Genomic DNA, 20,581 nt, shown 5'->3' on the forward strand with positions numbered 1-20,581 from the left:
ATTAAAAATAAAGCACACTTAAAATTCTTTATAAAGTGACATTTTCATACAAATTTTCAATACTTCCTTGGCCTTAAGTGTCGCGAAGCCGTGACATAGTTAAATGCCATCTACCAATCAGATGTACCACTTGCATGGCAGATTTTTCGGAGTAGCGTGGAAACTAAATCTGAAATAATTTTCACGGGCCCCATGGAAGTTATATTCCTGGAAGTCGTGACGACTTTTCTCTACTAGTTTCAATTGAAAGTAAGGCACATTAGAAGCATTGGAGCTCTTGGCAACATAGAGCCAAGTCCAGAGGATCATCTTAAAATTAAAGAAAATATCTTCGGTTCCGTACTGTACATAGCTTATGCCAGCGGAGAGATGAAACGTTTCTTGATAATATAGCTGTTCTTGCTATCGATTCATTTCCTAAGTAAATTTGGCCTGATCGGATAAGGATGTTTCTTGATATTAGGGCCCTCTCGAAAGTAAACAGTTTAACTTAAATTTAAAATATTTCATGCACGTCGTGTTACTAAAAATTATATTGGGAAGGATTGCAAACTCTTTATACCGCTGCACAGTGCGGCTGAAATCCAAAAAGGTGGCCAAAATTCAAAGCTTTGGAAAAATGATTCGAAATTTCGTATTAGGGGGTTTTCGGGGTCACTAATTACTAATCCGCTGTCAAAATTGCAAAATTCAATTTCCAGCATTTTAATTAAATTTGTTAGAAAGATTATGAGTATGCGGTTTTATAGCCCATTCAATTTTAGTCTCACACAGTCCAAGTTTGAAGCAGCTAGGACTTACCGTTGATTTTTGACAACTTTTTACTGTTGACGGTGACAGTCATTTTCGAAGTATATTCGATGGTATGAAGAAAATGAGCAACACAAAAAAAAAATCAAAAATCAATCGTAAGTCGCAGCTACTTTAAGCGTAACGCTATTATACTCAAATTAAACTGGCTATAAAACTGCATACTCAAAATCTTTCTGTGAAATCTAATTAAAAAGCCAGCCATTTTTACAAACAGGTGAAACTAATATGTATAAGCGTGTACAAAAAAATATATATAAGAAGCAGAGATGAGCAGCTGAGTTTTTGTTTTTATTCTGTGGCTAATACTTTCCTACGCGAACTCCAATAGGTTTAAAAGCAGCATTCGACAGCGTTTTGTTAATGTTGCATTTAACAACTCAAATTTTGCTTAAAAATAAACGAAAATAAAACCTTTACATTTTTTAATTCTTAAAAATTTCTGTTACAGCATTATTTTTCACAAATTTTTAACGTATTTTACTAACCTTCATTTGGTTTTGTTTGGTTTTCTATTCTCTAACTACTTTTATACGTTAATAACTTTTCGCTTTTTATTACAAAAATGTTGTGCTTGGGAGAAAGTCACACTAGAAATGAGTATAATGAGGGGACTTAGGGTATAGGTCGTTACAGTGAAACGTTTTCGGTTGTTAGGTGATCCCTTAAGCCAACTCAATGTCAAAACTTTATTTTCTCGAATTTTGGGCGCACTTTTGGGATTCGGCCGCACTGTGCTGTTACGTAATTGTTAGGTTGCAGCATGCAGACTTATCAGTACGTGGAATATGTATTAAAAATTCATATGAAATGCAATAAAGAGATCAAAAAGTCCTTTAAGTTCACGAAGACGCTTAAAAATCGTAATTTAAAAAAAAAAATAGTCCCATCGTCATTGATACAAAAAACGTCAGAACTAAGAGGAAATCGTCAATTCGACCAATGATATGCGACTGAAGATGAATGAAAGTGAACGCATGTAAATGTCATTTTATTACATTAAAGGAAAAAAAGTTGGACTCTGAGAAAATAAATGGCAACCCTACAGATCAAAATAATAGTGAAAAGTAACCTGTGTACAGGGTTGCCACTGACGAAAAAAAATATTTACCATCCACTTGAGAAAAATCTACCAAATCTAAAAAATATCTACCAATAAATTTTTTTATAGTTATTTTAATAAAAACTATAGCTTTATTTTTTTCTTTTTTTCAATTAAAACTACAGTTTTGTTATTTTTTTAGTTATTTCAATAAGAATTAAAATTGCTTTTAAGGAAATTTTTATTTAGCTAACTATACGGTATTTGAGTCATATTATTAGCATATTCGCAGTTTCTTTCAAAGCGGAAGTGATGAAACTAAAGGCAACAACGAAACTTCATAATTTGAAAAACTTCAACTCGAGTTATTATAGACAAATACTTCTTCTTCTTTATTGGCGCTGTAATCGCCTAAGCGATTTTGGCCGAGTCCAAAACAGCACGCCAGTCATTTCTCTTCTGTGCTAACTGGAATTGGAAATGCCAAGTGAAGCCAAGTCCTTCTCCACCTGGTCTTTCCAACGCAGAGGAGGCCTTCCTCTTCCTCTGTTATCAGCATCGCGGCCCGCGTTGAAAATTTTCAGAGCAGGAGCGTTTCTGTCCATTCCAACGACATAGCCAAGCCAGCGGAGCCGCTGAATTTTAATTCGCTGCACTATGTCTATATCGTTGTAAAGCTCATACAGCTCATCGTTAAATCGTCAGCGATATTCGTCATCACCAACGCGTAAAGGTCCGTAAATCTTTCGCAGAATCTTTCTCTCGAAAACTCCAAGAGCAGCCTCCTCAGATGCTTAAATTGTCCATGCCTCCGCGCCATACACCAGCACAGGCATGATGAGTGACTTATAGAGTGTGATCTTTTTACTTCTCAATTGCCTACTCAGCCCTACGTAGCACTTTTTGGCAAGAGTGATTCTCCGTTGGATTTCAAGGCTGACAAATACAATGACTCAAAAAAGCACCTGGTGATTTTTTTTATTATTCGCAATGTTTTTCAAGTAAAATTTTTTTGTTGTTTTAACTAAATTCACAAAAGTTAAGGATTCAAACTATATACAACATTTAGAAAAATTCAAAAAATTCTCGTCCAAATTTCGAATTTTTTACTCTGAATTTTTAGAACAATTTAAGATACCGAGTTTTAAAGCAAATAATACTTGAGTATAGCTCACAATGTGGTTCCCGTTGATTTTCTTTTTAAATTTTTTGCCACCAGTCTTTTGTGTTTTTTATTTAACAATTTCTATTGATAAAAAATGACGTTGATTCAATTTTTTTTGTGAACAATTATAGTGCGTCATTACATACCTGTAATTTTTTTTATATGTATTTAAATAATCATTTAAAATATTTAGGCAATCAAAAGCTCCCCGGGATTCCAGTAAAATGAGTTTTGAATGGAGCACGATATGTTCGCCTTATATCGATATACATTTATACGTATGTAAGTATATAAAAAGTATGCAAAGAAATTTATAATATAAAGATAACTACGAAAAATAAATCGGTAACGAAAAGTTCAGCAAATATCTACCAAAATGAGAAAAAATTTACCTTTTTACCAACCCAAATTTTTTCTACCAATTTTGGTAACAATTTACCAAAGTGGCAACCCTGCCTGTGTATGACACTGGATAAATAGCCAATGCGAAGTATTCAAATTGAAAATAAAGTTATCCAAGTAAAACTGAAAGCGCTAGGTGTATTGACGGGACTATAGCAGATAAATCTATATTCAATATTTATAAAATACAGAGAATGCAGCTGAAAAAATATCCACGAAGGTCTTAAGCCTTAAATGGTATTACGTGGTCCGCGCGACCTTCACATTATGTTTGTTTCTTATGTAGTTATTTAAAACTTACTATATGCGTGTATGGTTACGATAAACCCGATAAACTTGATAATGTTAAAATACGGAGCATTAGCCCCTCAACACGATTAAGGATCACCCAAATAGCATTGCGCTAGCATCCCTAATGTCATGTTCCTTGTAAAGAGTGCCAAGAAAATATTAAAACACAACTCTATAGTATTAATATCTACACAGATGGCTCGAAACTCGATGGCTAGGCAGGAGGGGGACGTTTTCTCACGACACCCTGCCCTGAAAATCTCTTTTAGGTTACCAAACTACTGCCGCGTATTGCAAGCTAAAGTTTCAGCTATCATGGAGGCTGCTGAGAATCTTGGGACCAAAATTATGAGAAGAGACGTGTTCACTTTTAATCATAGCCAGGCTGCAATCAAAGTTCTGAGCTCTTTCACGTTTTACTAAAAGTTAGCGCTGGACTGTTGCCTATCTCTACAGGAGATGACCAAGCAGAACAGACTTCACCTCACTTGGTTTCCTGGCCATAGGGAATAGAGGGAAACTGCATGGGCGATGTACTTGCAAGGCTAGACAAGACCAAGCAGATTCTTCCTAATACAGAACGCATTGGTATGCCGTTTGCCACTTGCAAGCTGCTACTTAGCGAATTTATATACAAACAAGCTGAAGGAAGATGGTGTCAAAGTACAACTTGCCGAACTTCCAGGCAGACGCGGCCTATATGGACTCGGAAGCGATCTCAAAAAGTATACTCTCTTAGAAGAGAGGATATATTTAACATTGTGGGGACTCTGACTGGGCACTGTCTAATAGGTAGGCATGGAGAAAGGCTTATCGTGGCTTTCCGAATATATTGCAGCAGCTATAAGGACTACGAAGAGGAAGCAACGGTCTTAGATCTCTTTGTAAATGCCCTGCAGGCCCATCTGGGTTTACCGTTCCTGGCCATTCAAATGCCGATGCAAGATGCCTGATAAGATTCATCAGCGAGACGAAGTGCTTCAACAGGGATGAACTGTGTCAAACTGTGGCAACACAATTGGCCTCCTAGCTATGGCCTAAGTGCCGCTAGCTATGACGGAAAATATTAACATCCAGTTTGTTTATTTAAACATTTTTTAATACTAAAGGTTTTTTATTGATTCCCGATTGCATTTTCTGGGGGTTCTAGCGAACCTATAAAATATAGTTACCATGAAAAAAATTGTTAAAGGAACAATTGGGTATTAATATTGGGAATCTCCTGAAGAGAAACAGAGTTTTCCGATCGAAAAATTTTGGTTTTCAAGAATTCTATACCTCTTTTACGAAAAGTTCTTATTTCCCCATATAAAATGCATGGAAAACTTTGAGCGCTTTGAGCACTCCCTAAATATATTTTGATTTCAAAATAAAAAATAAAGGTATATTTTTCCGGTATAGAACAATCCTGGGGGGAGGCGGCATTAAAATTTCGACTTTTTTTTCCCCACATTTTTGAACCACCCTAATGTACATTTTCGTTTCATTTATTATCAAAAGAGTGATATTAGTATGTGAAATTTAGCAATATAATATTCAATGCCCTAGCAAGAGTTTATTTTTAAATTTTTAAGTCTATGGCGAATTTTTTAGGTTCATTTGAAAGGTGCATTCAACATCAGCATATGATAAAAATATATTTTCACCGCATGTTTTCACTAAATCAGTTATACTTTGTCAGAACTAAAAATATATATAGCTGTAATTTTATTTCATCAATCAGCGGTTATTTCTTTGCTTCAACAAGACAGCTGTTCAGATACAATTTTGCAACACGAACTAAATTCTTAACAAAGAGTTTAATGAGATTTTGAAATTGAAATTGACAACTTAAACTAGAAATGGTCAATGGTTCGATAGGACACATTTAAAATCAGAAAAACCAATTTCACCGATGCAAACGTAAAACAATATTTCTAAGAAGTAATAAATTTGTTCAAGGTAAAGCACTTCAAAGTAAAGCAAGCACCAAAAACTTTGAGAAGGTATTGAAGATGTCCGCTAATAGCCGCGTATTTGATAACATTATCAGATATTTTTTCCAACGGCTTGGCCACACAAACTTAATTTATTGAACTTGCATATGAAATAGATAGAAGTGGTAGCACATATTTTCGAAAGCCCAATTCGTTTGCCAATTAACGTCACGATTCACCATATTGAACAAGAACAAAGGCTTCCTATGGCACATTTTTTCTTTTGGATAGAACATCGTTTTTCTAGTTCTCTGTAAAATTTTGGGCACTGCTTTTCTTTAAAAAAAAACTCCTAGAAAATATTTTTTTTTCTAGTAGCAAACGCCCTCTATAGGCAATGAGAAACCTTCCGGTGTACTAAATATTTTTGTCATCAAGTTGCACCATTTGCCTTCAGAGTGGAACAAATCTGCACTACTTACTAGCAATATTTCAAGGATTATTAAAAAAAACTGGTAGTATTTACGAATTCACACGAAATCACGTTTGTACGATTATAAGTATTCAAATTTGAAAACTTTTTTGCGTATCGGAAATATTTTTAAGAAAATTTCGGATAACTAGACACGTCCTTAGCGGATTCTGCTATGCATTTGTTTTATAGAAAATAATCAAGATCACAATGCTTCTAAAACTTTTATTTATTTTTTTTTTTGTGCTAACACAATTTTTGCTTACATTAATCTAATTACGTACATTTTTCCTCCTAACCGATGTACGTAAATCAAGTTGCCTTGGATTAGAAAAATTCCACGAACTCTTAGTAATAAAAATGATTTAGATAACGTCTATTGTTTGCAGAATTTGAGACCAATTTGAAATTCTTTAATTCAAACTCACATTTAAACGATTTTGGGACAAAAAGTTGGCATTCACTCTTGTTGAATTTCATAATGAATCCATATTTAAAGTAATTCCAAATTTTTTATTACCTTTTCAATTAATATTCTTTGAGTTTTTGATGTTCAAAGTAAGATTTTCTTGGCTTAGAGCCGTTTTTTTTCAAAAAGGATTTTTAAAAGTGTATTTATTTGTATTTTTTTTGAGAACGGAATTCGCGTTTAAAGGGCAGATAAATGTTAAAACCTACTTCAGCGAACAGCCCTTAGGCTTTTTAGATATTCTAGGAATTTCGTTTAAAAAATTGTAGCATTTGATTTAAAAAAAAATAGTTTTAGCAAAATAATTTGAAAAAAAAAAAATTTTTTTAAGTAAGCAGTTTTCATTGAGCTTGAGGCCTTTTTTCATAAAAAGTTATTGTGGAAAGATAACGACAGCTTATTCTACCATTTAAAACTTTTGTTGTTTTTTCCACAATAACTTTTCATAAAAAACGGCCGCAAGCTCAATAAAAATTATTTAATATGATTTATTAGGGCAAAAAACCATATTCTCTTTAAAGTTTCTTAAAAAATTACTTGTTTTTTGGAAAAGGTGAAAAGTTTTAAAATTTTATTTAAAAAACTTAGTATTAACAAATAGACTCGAAAAAAAAAATTAATTTTTTCAAATTAATAATTTCAAAAATTTTAAATACCTAAACGTTCCCATTAACAATATTATTCCAATACTAAAAAAATATTTTTTGCCACAAAACTTCAAATTTTTTCAAAAACATTGCGTGGATTTTTACACTGCAGTGAATATTTAGTTGTTTACCACGGCAAATGAAATAAAAGAACCCTGCATTTAAAAATTATCACTAAAACATACAAACTTTTTCAAACAAAAGCTCTAAAAGGCATTTCTAACGTTTGTGCAAAATTCTGAAATCTCCAACACTAATCCACGCGGACATCAGCGCCTAAAATCTCACAGCTCAAAATGAAAAACAGCCAAAAAGTTTAAGAAAAAACCACTCAACGTACTTTTAATAAATTTCCGCCTGTATGAAAATGATTTTCTGCAATTTTCCCAAACCAATCACATTTTTTCGGCATTTCGCGACGCAACACTGCATGCGTGCGACTTGAATTGACGTTTTAGCGGCGGTATGAGCAGACGAAGCGTTTCGTATTCGCTTTGCATGCGTTCGATGAAAGCGGGTGTTAAAAACATTTTGTTTTGCTTAATCTTTGTTGTTATTTTTTAGCAATTAAAATAATCGAGTACTTAAAAAATGTTCACGATTCTAATTTTCACAGCGCGTATGCGATTTTGCGTTGAACGATTTGTTGCTGGCGAATTTTTATTTCATACTTTTTTGTTGAGTATTTTAATTCTTTCTCTTAATTGAAATAATTTCTTCTTAAGAACTCAATTAATTCTTTTTTTTTTTTGAAAATATATATTTTTTTAAGAATTTTGTATTTTGTGTTGTGTATTACTACTATATGTGTTGTGTGCTGCACTTGTCCGGCGAATGAGAACAACACACGCGCGCAACAAAATTTTTTCGCCGGTGCAAGCCAAACAAACGTACGAAGGTATCTGCAAGAACTGCAGTGGCATCGCGTGCAAAATCTCTGTCAGAGTCAGAGGCAGTCGCATGGCCTGGCGTAGCGTCGCGTCGCATTGCGCTGCGTCGTCCATCCATACAACACAACAAAACCCTTCGAACCATGCAACCAACCAGTCAAAAAAAACACCACCGAGTAAGCGGCCAACAACCAGCAGGCAAGAAGAGCCGCAACAGCCAAAGCCAAGCGACCAGGCTGAGTGGCAAAATCAACGAACGCAATAATTGCAACAACTCAGCAGTGTGTGGTGGATAAGGTGATGGGGAAAGGAGGGAGGCAGTCAATGCAACGCACTCAAGCCCGCCGCCATTCGAAGCCACTCAGCAACCAACTAAACAAGCAGCAAATTTAATGCTAAAGTGTGCCTATGTTGGTGTGGTTATGCATGTTGCTGCAACTCTTTTACTGCCTTCGTTGTGTTGCTTGCAACAAGGCTGTAACTTTTTACCATGAAAGAGCTGCAGCGCTCAAAAAGAGAACCGGTTGTGCTGCTAAAGTGGCTAAGAGTTGCACAAAATGTGCGTCTCTTGTTAGCAACATTGCAGCTACAGCAGCAGTGGCGTTGCATGCAACATTCACTGTTGCGTCGCAATGCCCTTGCAACACATTGCCGGCGCTGTGAGTGTGCCCTTCTTCCCTTTCCTGTTTATTTATTTAACTTTATAATTTTCTTTTTATTTTTGTGCTTGTATATTTTGAGCCAAGTTGTTGCTGATAGGGTATAGTGAGCGGGGGCAATTGAGCATTGAGTGTTGTAGAGGTGTTTGTGTTAGTTTTGGTTTTGGTGTTGATGGTGGCAAGTGCACACTGTGTAGGTGGCAATCAGCTGCTTTTGCGTTGCTAGTTTTTTTTGTTGGCTTCACACATTTACATATACATGTATGTATGTATGCACATGAATATGCTACGGCTGTTTGTTTGCTTTTTCGCCTTTGAAATTTTCTGAAATATTTTTTGGAATATGTTGCAAATTGAATCTTAATTATTGACTTTTTATTTAAGTGGTTTGAAGCGGAAATGTGAATTTTTAAAAAACTAATTAAAAATCCCATTATTTTCAATTTTATGTTAAAAAAATCTGTGTTTTTTTCGGGAGCGATAAGCGTCAGAATAAGCTGCCCAAGAATTGTGCGCTCGCTTTCGTTCTGGAAATTTCGAACACAATGATGTTAAAAATCGTCGACAATCACTGAAAAATTTGAGCAAATATTTCAAACGCTTGAGCAAGATCGGCATGTCATCAGTCTGGATAAGTATTCTCCAGCAGGAAAAAATTTATAAAAATTTGGAATAGGGTAGTTACAAATAAAAACTCGTTGCTTGGTTAGCCCAGGAATTAATAGTGCTAAAATCGATAAATTTGATTAATGGGCGAATCAATAATGATAATGATAATGAAAGATGAATCCCACACGACAATGGCATGCGAAAAAGATCATGACAACAAAGCAAAGAATACAAAAACATCACTGGGAAGTTTTGATGCACTTAGTCATGAACACGGATTCTGTTCCCTTGGATTATCGTTGGCAACAAAGCAAACTATAAAATAGGCGCAGACAATACACCCCTTCAATGGTTGCACTACCAAAACTACACAAGTCAGCTACTCCAAGGAGACCAACTATCCACCACAAATCTGTATCAGGAGATAAACTATTGAAATATCTAAGATCTTGACTGAAGGATAGTCTGGAACTGCCAAAAATATATAAAAAAGAAGCTTTCAATAAAGAATTTAATACAATATATCGACGATTGAGTGGAAGATCCAGCTAATTCGGCAGCCGATCTTAAGAACGTCCTACTTCAGAATTTGTTTGAAGACGCCCTATCTCAGAACTTGATTGAAGAACGCCCTGTCAAAGAATGTGATTGAAGAACGCCCTATCTAAGAATTTGATTGAAGAACGCCCTATATCAGCTGCCGATATATTGAATTTACATATATTGATACAGGGCATTCATGAACCATTTGCTGCGATAGGGAGTGTTCGAACTGGCTGCCGAGATAGGTCGATCTTCCACTCAGACGTAGAAATGCTGCCGCGGAAAACAATGGATACAAAAAAAAACCCAGTAAACAAGAATAAAAAGGAAGCAAAAACAAAGAAATCGTATAACAAGAAAAATAAGGAAAATACTTTTGAAGAGACTTAAAAATGCAGGACAATTAAACAAATATATACCTTCATACATATGTAAATTTACGTAGTATAAAAATCACTAGAAAATATACACTGGTTTTTAAAAGTGAGTGCATGGTGATTTTTGGTTAATATTTGCATTTTTTTTTTAAGTCAAAATTTGATTGTTAATTTTTTATAAAAATATGGATCATTCTTTAACCAAAACCGTATAAGTCAAACTTTATACAGAATTTAGAAAAATTTTAAAAATTTTCTTCTAAATTTTATACTTTTTAGTCTGAATTTTTATAAAAATTCTGGGCATGCAGGTACATACATCGGTTATGTAATTCAAGTAAAACCAGTGCAAGTTTTAAGTAGCTAGAAACTGGCGTTGATTTTTAAAGATTTTTTCTTGCCGACGCCACAAGTTACATACATAGTTTTATAAAAGGCACCAATACCTTTCGAACTGTAGATCATTTACGTTGAATTGGAGATCTCTTCATGAGATATTAACGAATAGTTCCGAAAATACTAAAAACTCGTTTTTCGAAAAAATCTCGAAGTGTCTTTGAAAAGAAAATGGTGTATAGTTCTCGTGTTCACCGAACCAAAATATGCTTGAAAAAATGTAGCTTAATGCGATTAGTATAAAATCTGTAGTGTTACTGAAACTTGTGATGCTGGTGTCCATTTTCTTGCCGTCCATTGTCTATGATCGAACAAAATTTAGAACGCATTGACTTGTTGAAGCTTCAAAATCAGCCTTATCCTCATGTAGTTATCAATCAGTTATCGACACTGCTTATATGTTGATAAGTAAAGGGGTCCCACCGTTTATTTAAAAAAATCGAATAAAATTTGTTCCGACAAAGGCAGGACACTTGGAAAAAATTAGTACATTTTGAGGTTTTTCTATTTTGAAAAACTACGCAGGATAGGCCTTTGAATAACAGTACGGTCCTGTAAAAAACAGAACGGATGATCACCGTACCTATACGCATTAAAAACGAGAAACAACGTGGAAAGCATACTAAAAAATAGCACACAGGAAGAAGACCCACCAGACAAGCAAAGATTAGATGACTATGTCATAACAGTTACACAGAACAAACAGGGCGCAAGATAAAAAACAACATATCGTGAACATAGAAACACAACTACCAATTACATTTTATAATAGAATCCGCTAAACCATACCTTACTAAGAAACAAAGAGCATTATCACGACTATAAACATTGATGGACAAACGCAAACTATTCAGAACAAAAAAAATTACACTAAAGATGGCACAACACTGAAACCGGTATGTCTCCAAACCGAAATTTACAAAGGAATAGGGCAAATTGTTCCCAATGCACCACTCAATTTAGTTGTTTGCTCAGAACCCACTGCAGTTCTAGAGTGATGACGTTGTGGCTTTACCACAAAAAAGACAAGAGAAAATCGATAAAAATAGCACATACTTATCCCAAAAAAACTGATATGGATTATGAAAAAAAAAATCATTTAAATGTCGCCAAGTAATTGGGAGAAATATCTCGGACCAGGAACTTTGCAATACCTAACAAAAACGCGTGATAAACACTTAAACTTGAAATATGTTTATTTAAATTTTAGGAAGAAAATACGCCTATGTCCTTCTGTAGCAAAAATACGATTTTATTTGATGTTCTTCATTAAAATCAAACTTTTAGTTTTGTTGCTTATTCCGAACAAAAAATTTGCCTTCCAGGTTTATACTATGCTATCGATATTGATTATATTGTTTTAAGCGATAAAATAATTATGTTGCAACCAGGGTAGCCAATTCATTTTTGAGAATTCCCCGATTTCGGCAATGAAATTCTCCGATTTCGCCCGAAATTTCATAAAATTCCCCACCCATAGATAAGAAATTGTAGGTATTTTGATCAATTACAGGTCTTTCTGTTTATTTTTAAAGGTAATTCATCTATGCTAAACCAAACCAAACTTTTATAAAGTTAGTTAACAAATAAATAATAAAGAATATTTATGAGAGTGCAGTGGTCGAAAAAAATTTAGTCGCACCAATTAATTTTATTTTTTTTTTGTTATTTAATTTGAGTTATTTTTTTATAAAAATATATGGAGTTCATTCTTTAACAAAAACCGTATAAATCCAAGTTTCAAACTTTGTGCAATATTTGAGAAAAAAATCAACAAACTTTTGTAAAATTTTCGAACTTTTTAATTGGACTTTCTAGAAAGATTTTGAGTATGCAGTTTTGTAGCCCACTCAATTCTAGAATAATAAAGTACAAGTTTCAAGTGGCTAAACATTTTCGTTTTAGGACTTTTTTGGCGAAGTTGTTGCGGTTTTCTTCCATATAAAAATAAATTATATTTATTCGTTATATGAAAACAAATACGAAAAAAAAAACTTAGAAATCAACGGTAATTTTTAGCCATTTGAAACTTTACAATACTAGAATACAACGAGCTGAAATTCCTCACAAAAAACGGTCAATTCCCCGATTCCCCATGCAAACTGAAATTCCCCGCAAATCGGGGAGTTCTCCACAAGTTGGCTTCACTAGTTGCAACTGAAATGATTTTGTTGAACCTGTGTTCAGGTTTTATTAAATTTTAATTGAGTTTGATTGATTTTCTCGAAAATCAAAACTGCTAACTCAACTAGATATTGATTTTTTCCGAAACTCTATTTTATATCAAGTTATCTTGAGTGATTTATTAACAATCTCCCTAAACCTTAACTCTGATAGAAAAATGCAAAAAAAAAATATAGAAGCTACAAATAAGGCTGATGAAGTAGCATTTCACCCTTAGCGATAAAATGCATGACAATCAGACATCCAAGGTTTTACATCTTTATAAAATAGAACTCACTCTAAAAGGGGACGCATACTCAGAAGCGTAAATGCTTATGGCTGAGCTGAGCTCATAAGCAAGCTGATAAGCGCTAAGTAAACAAATCCACTACTCAAAGCTCTTTAGAATAGGATCTGCATGTAAACCGTTGATATGTGCACTTGCATTTAAGCAGTGTGCTTGTTTACTTTGTGCTTATAAGTTAATTCCTCAGCTCAATCATAAGCGCTCTAGTGCCATAGTGCTGCGGTGGGCACAGCATTTCCGCCTGCAGATGTTTTTGAAGATTCACAGGGTAAAAGCACTCTCTCTCTAACCATTACTGCTGTACTGTCAAAATATGGACTTTCAGAAACAGTAAACGCAACTTGTTGATTTTATAACACAAATCCCAAACCTCCCAGAGAGCATACTCAAGCTGTTAATAAATGTGCTAATAACTGCGCGGAATAAAATTTTCTACTATTGGTTGTTTTTTTCAAGCACTTCTCAGATTTTCAAAAACTAAAGTCTTTAAAATCAACAGCAAATTCACGTAAAATGGTAAAAAAACAAGAACTCTTATTTCTTACTTATTTACATTTAAAGCCGCTCAAGTCTTGAAGGCATTCTTTCTAGCGAAAGTGCAGTATCTCTCATTCGGTTTCGGTTTGGGATAGTTTGAAGGATTGGCTTCTCTTGGCACCTAATATACCTTATTCATTTCTGCTGTGCCGCACAGTGGTTTCAAATCAACGAAAAGCGGAAAAAACGTGTGATACGAATTTAGAAAAATAAAAATGGCCGAAAAAATGGCTGCCCAAAGTCTCAAAAAATAAAGACTATATGCATTTTTGTTCACCATTTTGTATTCACCATCTTGAATTTCTTTAACCTGGCTATGGATTTGTAATAAGCGTCGTCGAAACCGATTGTTGTCAAATAGTTTGGAAATGGTGCTTGCTAAACTTTATATAGATTGCATGAAGTTTTTGAGGGGATAAGCACATTTAAAGTCCTGTGAAGAGGCGGCTGGTGGCAGCTGATTTTACTTTTACCTAGTTCTAAAGAGTGTATATAGTACTGATAGGCTTCTCAAACCTTTGCTGTCCCCTAATTTTTCCTTTGCTAACAGACTAAATAAATTCCTCAAGGACTGAATACAAAATGTTCAAACTAAGATATTAGCAAATAATGTAAAGGATCCACAGGCTCTGTGGCTTACAAGTAGGTGCTCGTAAGCAGAATTCATTGCCTCGTAAATTACAACAGAACTAGTAAATTTGGACTGAACGCTACTTCACAAAGAGAAACTCAAAATTATTGCAACTAATTTTAATACTCAAAAAGCTGTTAATACTTCCAATCTCTTTGACAATCGTTTTTAATTGCTTACTGTATTAATACCAAGGTAACACAAATGTTATCCAATTTAAGTGCACTTAAAAGGCACCAAAGAACAAGGAGTAACAAAGAAACTAATAAAAATGTTGATACGCTCCAATTTTTTTAAATGTCAATGCAAGGCAACAGTTGTCAATTTTGTCAATAATTTTAGTGATATTCTTTGCCAAATATTTAACACATACATAAGTACTTGTAGCAAATGGTTTTTAAATGGTAATAGTTTGTAACGAGTTAATGGGTACTTTCACATTTTTCGTTAAAAATAACTTGGCGGTTTGGGGCATAAATTTGAGTAAATTAATTTTTCTGAGTAAATTAGGGGAGTCACAGGACGTCGCTTAAGTCTTTAAGTATTAAAACTTTTCAGTGCAATGGCTAAAATGCTTTTGAAGGATTCGCAGAGTATAATACATAAGAGCTAATTGTATTATTTCTATCAGTTGAAGAATATTTAGTTTTAGATAAAAATTTCCTTAGCCTGATTTTACATTGAACAATTTTAAGTATTTAAAACATTGCGACGCTTAATATGTCTTGTTAATCCTATAAATAATTTTTGCCCTTTAAAACTGATGCAACATTCGTATTATCTGTTCGCACTAAGTAAATATATGATATGATTTTCAAAAGTCGCAATCCTTAAGTATAAAAAAAAATTAACTTTTCGATCAATTTTTATTTCATAAATTTTAAGTAAAACAAAATTACTAATGTGGCGGCTTCATTTGTGTGAAATTTTTTCTGGTCAATGGTTATGGATATCTTTTGGGGAGCTTTTAAATCTTTGAGCGCATTTTTTTTTTAACTGTAGTTTGCAAGCCAATGTGCACGATTTCTCTAAAACAACTCTAACCGATGAATCTCGAAATTTCTACACATGCTTCATAGAAATATGTTTACTTTTCCGATATATAACCGTCCAAAAAGATTAGGTAAATTTGACAAACTTTTTTAATGGTCGAGCACAAATTTCAAAATTTCTCGTGAAAATCATTTTTACGTGACTACCCAGACTAAACGCTTTTTAACTTAGTTATTTGTTAAGCAATTTTATGTTTAAAAATGGGTAGAAAAGATTTTTTTTCAAATTTCAAAAAGTTGAAAAAAAAATTTTGACCTTAAAAGGAGTAGAGGAAAAATGCTGAAACCTTTCGAGAGCAATCTCGGACTATCCAAATTTTTTGTGTTTTTCCGCCTTTAGTGACACTTTGTCAATAAAAATTTACCAAATTTCTATCTTTTTTTTAAGTTTCCTTTTGATTTCAATGTTTGCTGGAAGTTTATTAGTTCTGAAAAAAAAAATATTTTTTTTTTCTCTCTGAATCCATATTTTTCTTTCTGAATATAAATCCAAAAAATGTACAGGAAAATCATCTTTTTTTGTATTTTCTTGCTGCCACCTCCATTTGTAAGCACATCACGTGGGTTCGCACCCAGGTCCCAGCAACATTTAAATTAGAAAACGTTTTTCTAACTGCGGTCACCCCACGGCAGGCAATGACAAACCTCCGCATGTATTTCTGCCTCATAAAATCCATTTGCCGTTCGGAGACGGCATAAAACTGTAGGCCCAAAGCGCCAAAATATTATTCTCCTAAGCACATGACGCACGTTGTGAAAAAATGTTTCGTAAAATTCGACTAGATTAAACATTAGATAAACGATTTCAAAATAAAAACTACAGGTCTTCTTTTTCGATAGTATGCAGTTGTGGAAACAAATTTTGGACCACCCTAATATACATACATAGTATATGAGACAAACATTTTATGAAAAGATTGGGAATTTCCGGGCGTTTCTTTAAATTATTTGAGCATAGTTTTGGTAAGTCTTTCGTCCGGGGCTAAGACCCAGAGCCCGAATCGCGACATCTGTAATCGAATGTTTACTCGTTTCAAATGGAGTAAAATTCAATGACACCTGTTTTATCTCTAATACAGTCCCTTAATCTCAAAATAAAATTACGAGCCAAGTTTCACTGGATTAGCATTTTTTTCCATGTAACGTATGAACCAAATCAATTTTTATATGGAAGAAAATGCGCAACATTCTCGACAAAAAAAAAGTTCTAAAAAATCAACGGTAATTTTTAGTGACTTGAAACTTGCTACCAAACCGCATAATCGAATAATTTCCAAATTTCTAAATAAAAAGTTTGAAACTTTGACGAAATTTTTTGAAATGTGATAAGTTTTTGTGAACTTTGCGCAATTTTTTTAATTTATATTTAAGTATGTGGTTTCTGTTATAGGTCGAACTCTATTTTGAATGCAAACATGAGTTGCAAGCAATATCATTTTTTAATTTTAGTGCTATTTATTATTTTGACCGTAGCTGTATGCTGCAATTCAGGCCCAGTGCTAAGTCACTCGAAAATTTTATTTACAGTGTTAAACAAAATTTTTTCCTAAGTTGGATATTTTGATTAATCGTTTGATTTTTTGATATTTGGGTAATACCCTTAACTTGGTTATTTTCTGTTTTTACTGGACTTCATAGAGATAAGATTACTGAGAAAAAATTAAAAAATTAAAAAATTATAAATATTATTTGAAAAGAAAATTAAGTGTATATAATTTTTTATGTTAAACCAAAATTCTTTTTTTCAGAAACTAGTTGAAGGGAACGGCATATGTATATCTGTGGACTTTTGACAAAACAACTTTATATGTTTAGTCATTAATAGGAGTAGTTCAAGATGCCATCTTAATGAAAGTTAAATAAAAATTTCAAAGAATTAAACTTGCTGTAAAATTTTTCTTTACTAATTTTTTTTAGATCTTATATATCCGCTTACCGTAAACATGAATACATACATATGCACATATTAGTTTAATTTTTTAATTCCACTAAAACTTGCAGCCATCGTTTGAGGGCACTGAATTATTTAAATTTTTATTAATATTTTTAATTGTTATAAAAAAAAAGTTGAACACAAACATTTTATAAAAATACATACATACATATTTCTAGCAATACTAAGGCTTAGCACAAAAGAGAGTTCTGCCTGCATAAATACCGTGTCATCAATGCAAAATACCCTAATGGACATTTCTGTTGAAATGTCTTTATTTATTTCTATATTTTATCAAAGTTTTCTCTGACGAAACGATAAACCAATATCCAAAGCCATGTCTGTCAATATATGAAATTTCCTCTGAAGGAATTTACTGTGTAAATCTAAAATGTAATATTACAAATTTGTGATTTGGCGCATTTTACATTGATGACGGCGATTATGCAATCTATTAAAATAATTTTTTATCAACTGTAATTTTTTTTCTTGTTGGAGAATCTCTTCAAGTAAATTCTTTAAAAAGTTGTATCAAAAAATTGCGATTTAGCACTTTTATTAGCTACGAAGTATTTTTGTTTCAATTTTCAAAAAAGCTTTTTCATATTTAGTTCTATTCAAATAAGTATGTATGTATGTATATAAAAAAAAAACGTAGGATGGAGATAGTTTTGTTCTCATTTTACTGGTTTTTTAAATGGTTTTTGCCACTTTTTTATTTTCACTGTTAAATCCAATTGAGTTTTATCATTATTAGGGGTTCGTTTAATGTTTACAGTAAGTCTTATGTTATTTTTATTATTTTATTTATTTTAATTTTATAAGAATTTTTATTTTTTTTATTTGATTTTATTTTTGTATTTTTTTATTTCTTTTTTATTTTAAGAGTGTTGCAGTTAAATTAAAATATTGATACATTTGCATGTGTTTCAAGATGACTCCCGCCTACTCATTCATGAACATAAGCAATTTGAAAGTCATATTTTCTGGCGTCTGACACATTTGCGAGTCAGTAGGAATAAAATGCAGCTAAGATTAAAAAATTCACTATACTATTTTTAGAATTGGCATACATTCAAGAGAATTATATATTCAATAACTGAAGCATTTTAACCAATATAAACAAACACAAAATGTAGGTAAGATTTTTTTTAGCTTTACCAAAGGCCTCCTCTTCACATTCCTTGGCACCCAAAGAAAACGTAGCAACCTCTGGCGCATGTTGGAAGAAATGGTGCATTTATGGCAAGCATTACATATCCCTTAAATTAGGATAGATTTAGAAATGATTTAAAAAAATAACTACTGTACGTTTATGGTTTTAAGCTCTATTAAATAGTATGGTCTGACAGGCCACAATCTGAATAAGCTAATCTTATCGTTATTTTCTGAATTCATATCTCTCCATAGAACTTGTAAAATCATGGAACTGTCATAAAAATGCGTAAAAGAAGCAAAACAGTTTAAGTAAAATTTATCATAATGCTCTGACAGAACAAAAAAAGGCTGATTGAAGGGTTAAATATCAAATTTTTTTGTGAAGACAAAACCTATTGTACGTATTCATGCCTTATGAGTTTTGGATTATCTGCTTATGTGGTAATACTTTTTATATATTTGTATAACCAGACAGCCCAGTAATTAAATGGGTGTGTGCACCTGGATTACTATTATTTATTATACAACTAATTAACAGAACCTTTGTCATGATATGATATCAAATTTTTATAATTTCCTTATAAAATCTCTCACCGGTTTCTTAGTTAACTGGTTTTTATAAAACTACTAATAATTAATTTAAGAAAACCTTTCTGGTTATATTTATTTATTTTTTCTTAAAATATGATTTAAATTTTTGACACTTATATGTATATAATTTGAATGGAAAATATTTGTATGGCATATCATAATCAGTGTTCCCTATAAGGGCATTTTTTCGAGCCAACATTTTTTCATGACTAACTAAAACTTTTGACAGTTTGGTAAAAGTTCGCAGGGTTTCGAAGTTTTAGAGAACATTTTCAGGCTCAGGTGATACCACTGTTTTCTTTCAATTGTAAATGTTTCAATATTTTTTATTACAATTTTTTATAATAAAATTTTTTTTAATAAAACCATTACATATTTAAAATGAATGTAATTAATTGTGCTTGTTCAAAAAGCGATAACTTATTTTTATATAAATTTTTAAAAGTAAAATCTTTCTTTTAAAATTTGTAGATTTTTTAAATTTTTTGTAATTATAATTTTACTCTTTTCAAGTTTTATTAAAATTTTGAAAATAATAGATTATTTTTTTTTATCGTAATAAGCGTTTTTTAATTATAGTTTATACCTTTTTATCTGAATTAGCTATTGTTTTATTTTATTTGAAATAGTTTTTACTTAGTAAATGTTGCTTTTAAAATTTATAGTATTTTTGTTATTTTTTGTAATAGTACGAAATTTAACATTTTTTTATTTTATTAAAATTTTCCGGTAATTTTTTTTTATTGTGATATACGTTTTTTAATTATACTTTTTTGGTTTTGATTTGAAAGAGCTTTTACTTTTTTATTTGAAATACTTTTTACTCAGTATTTTTTTAATTTTTATGTACAATTGCTTGTTTATACTTTGTTATTTGAAAAATTTTACTAAAAAATTTAATTCAATATTTTTTTCAATTTGATATGGTTTTTATCGACACACTTCTTTTCCGTTATTCAGTTGCCAGGAAAAATTATTTTTTCTTCTAGTTTTTCGTCACAAGTTTGTAAGCACTCCTCAACTCAAACAAAAAGTTTGCAATTTGGAAGTTTACTCAAAGCAGTTTAAAATATTTTGGCCGGCTTTTCGATACTAGTTTCCAAATAAATTCTTCCAAGTTTATTTTCATTCACTTAACAAATAGTATTCCTACACCAGAGTCCATCAGAATGCATTTGCAACTTTTAACTTATTTTTATTTTAGTTTTTTACAAATCTGCCAGCAACCAATATCAACACACCATAACAACATTACATATACACGCACCCTCAATCCAACCAATTTCACACATATCCGCAACGCCGAGTGTGGTAATTTTTAAATGCGTTAAAAAAAAAACCACAAAATCGTTTGCCAAAATTTCTAAATAAACAATTAAAAAGAAAATTTTCGTAAAATGCAAAGCGCCAGATTTATAGCAAATATCGAAAGATTCGTAGCACTCGTAAATCTGTTAAGCAGACGCGTTTTCGTTGATTGCATTTCCGCCAGCAAGAACAGCAAAACACCGCCCGACACCG

General features: G+C 32.4%; 1 long non-coding RNA gene across 1 annotated transcript in view; it reads right to left on the bottom strand.

Annotated features, from left to right (window-relative positions):
* The window catches only part of LOC118733896, an 11,643-nt gene extending 3,641 nt beyond the window's left edge, over positions 1–8,002 (bottom strand). Inside the window, exon 1 of the long non-coding RNA XR_004992303.1 lies at positions 7,555–8,002. This is a non-coding gene — a long non-coding RNA (uncharacterized LOC118733896). The remainder of the gene's footprint in view (positions 1–7,554) is intronic.
* Between the last annotated feature and the right edge of the window lie 12,579 nt (positions 8,003–20,581).

Source organism: Rhagoletis pomonella, unplaced genomic scaffold (assembly GCF_013731165.1).
Source record: "Rhagoletis pomonella isolate Grant_MI unplaced genomic scaffold, Rhpom_1.0 Rhpom_scaffold_00002, whole genome shotgun sequence".
Classification (NCBI taxonomy): Eukaryota; Metazoa; Arthropoda; class Insecta; order Diptera; family Tephritidae; genus Rhagoletis; species Rhagoletis pomonella.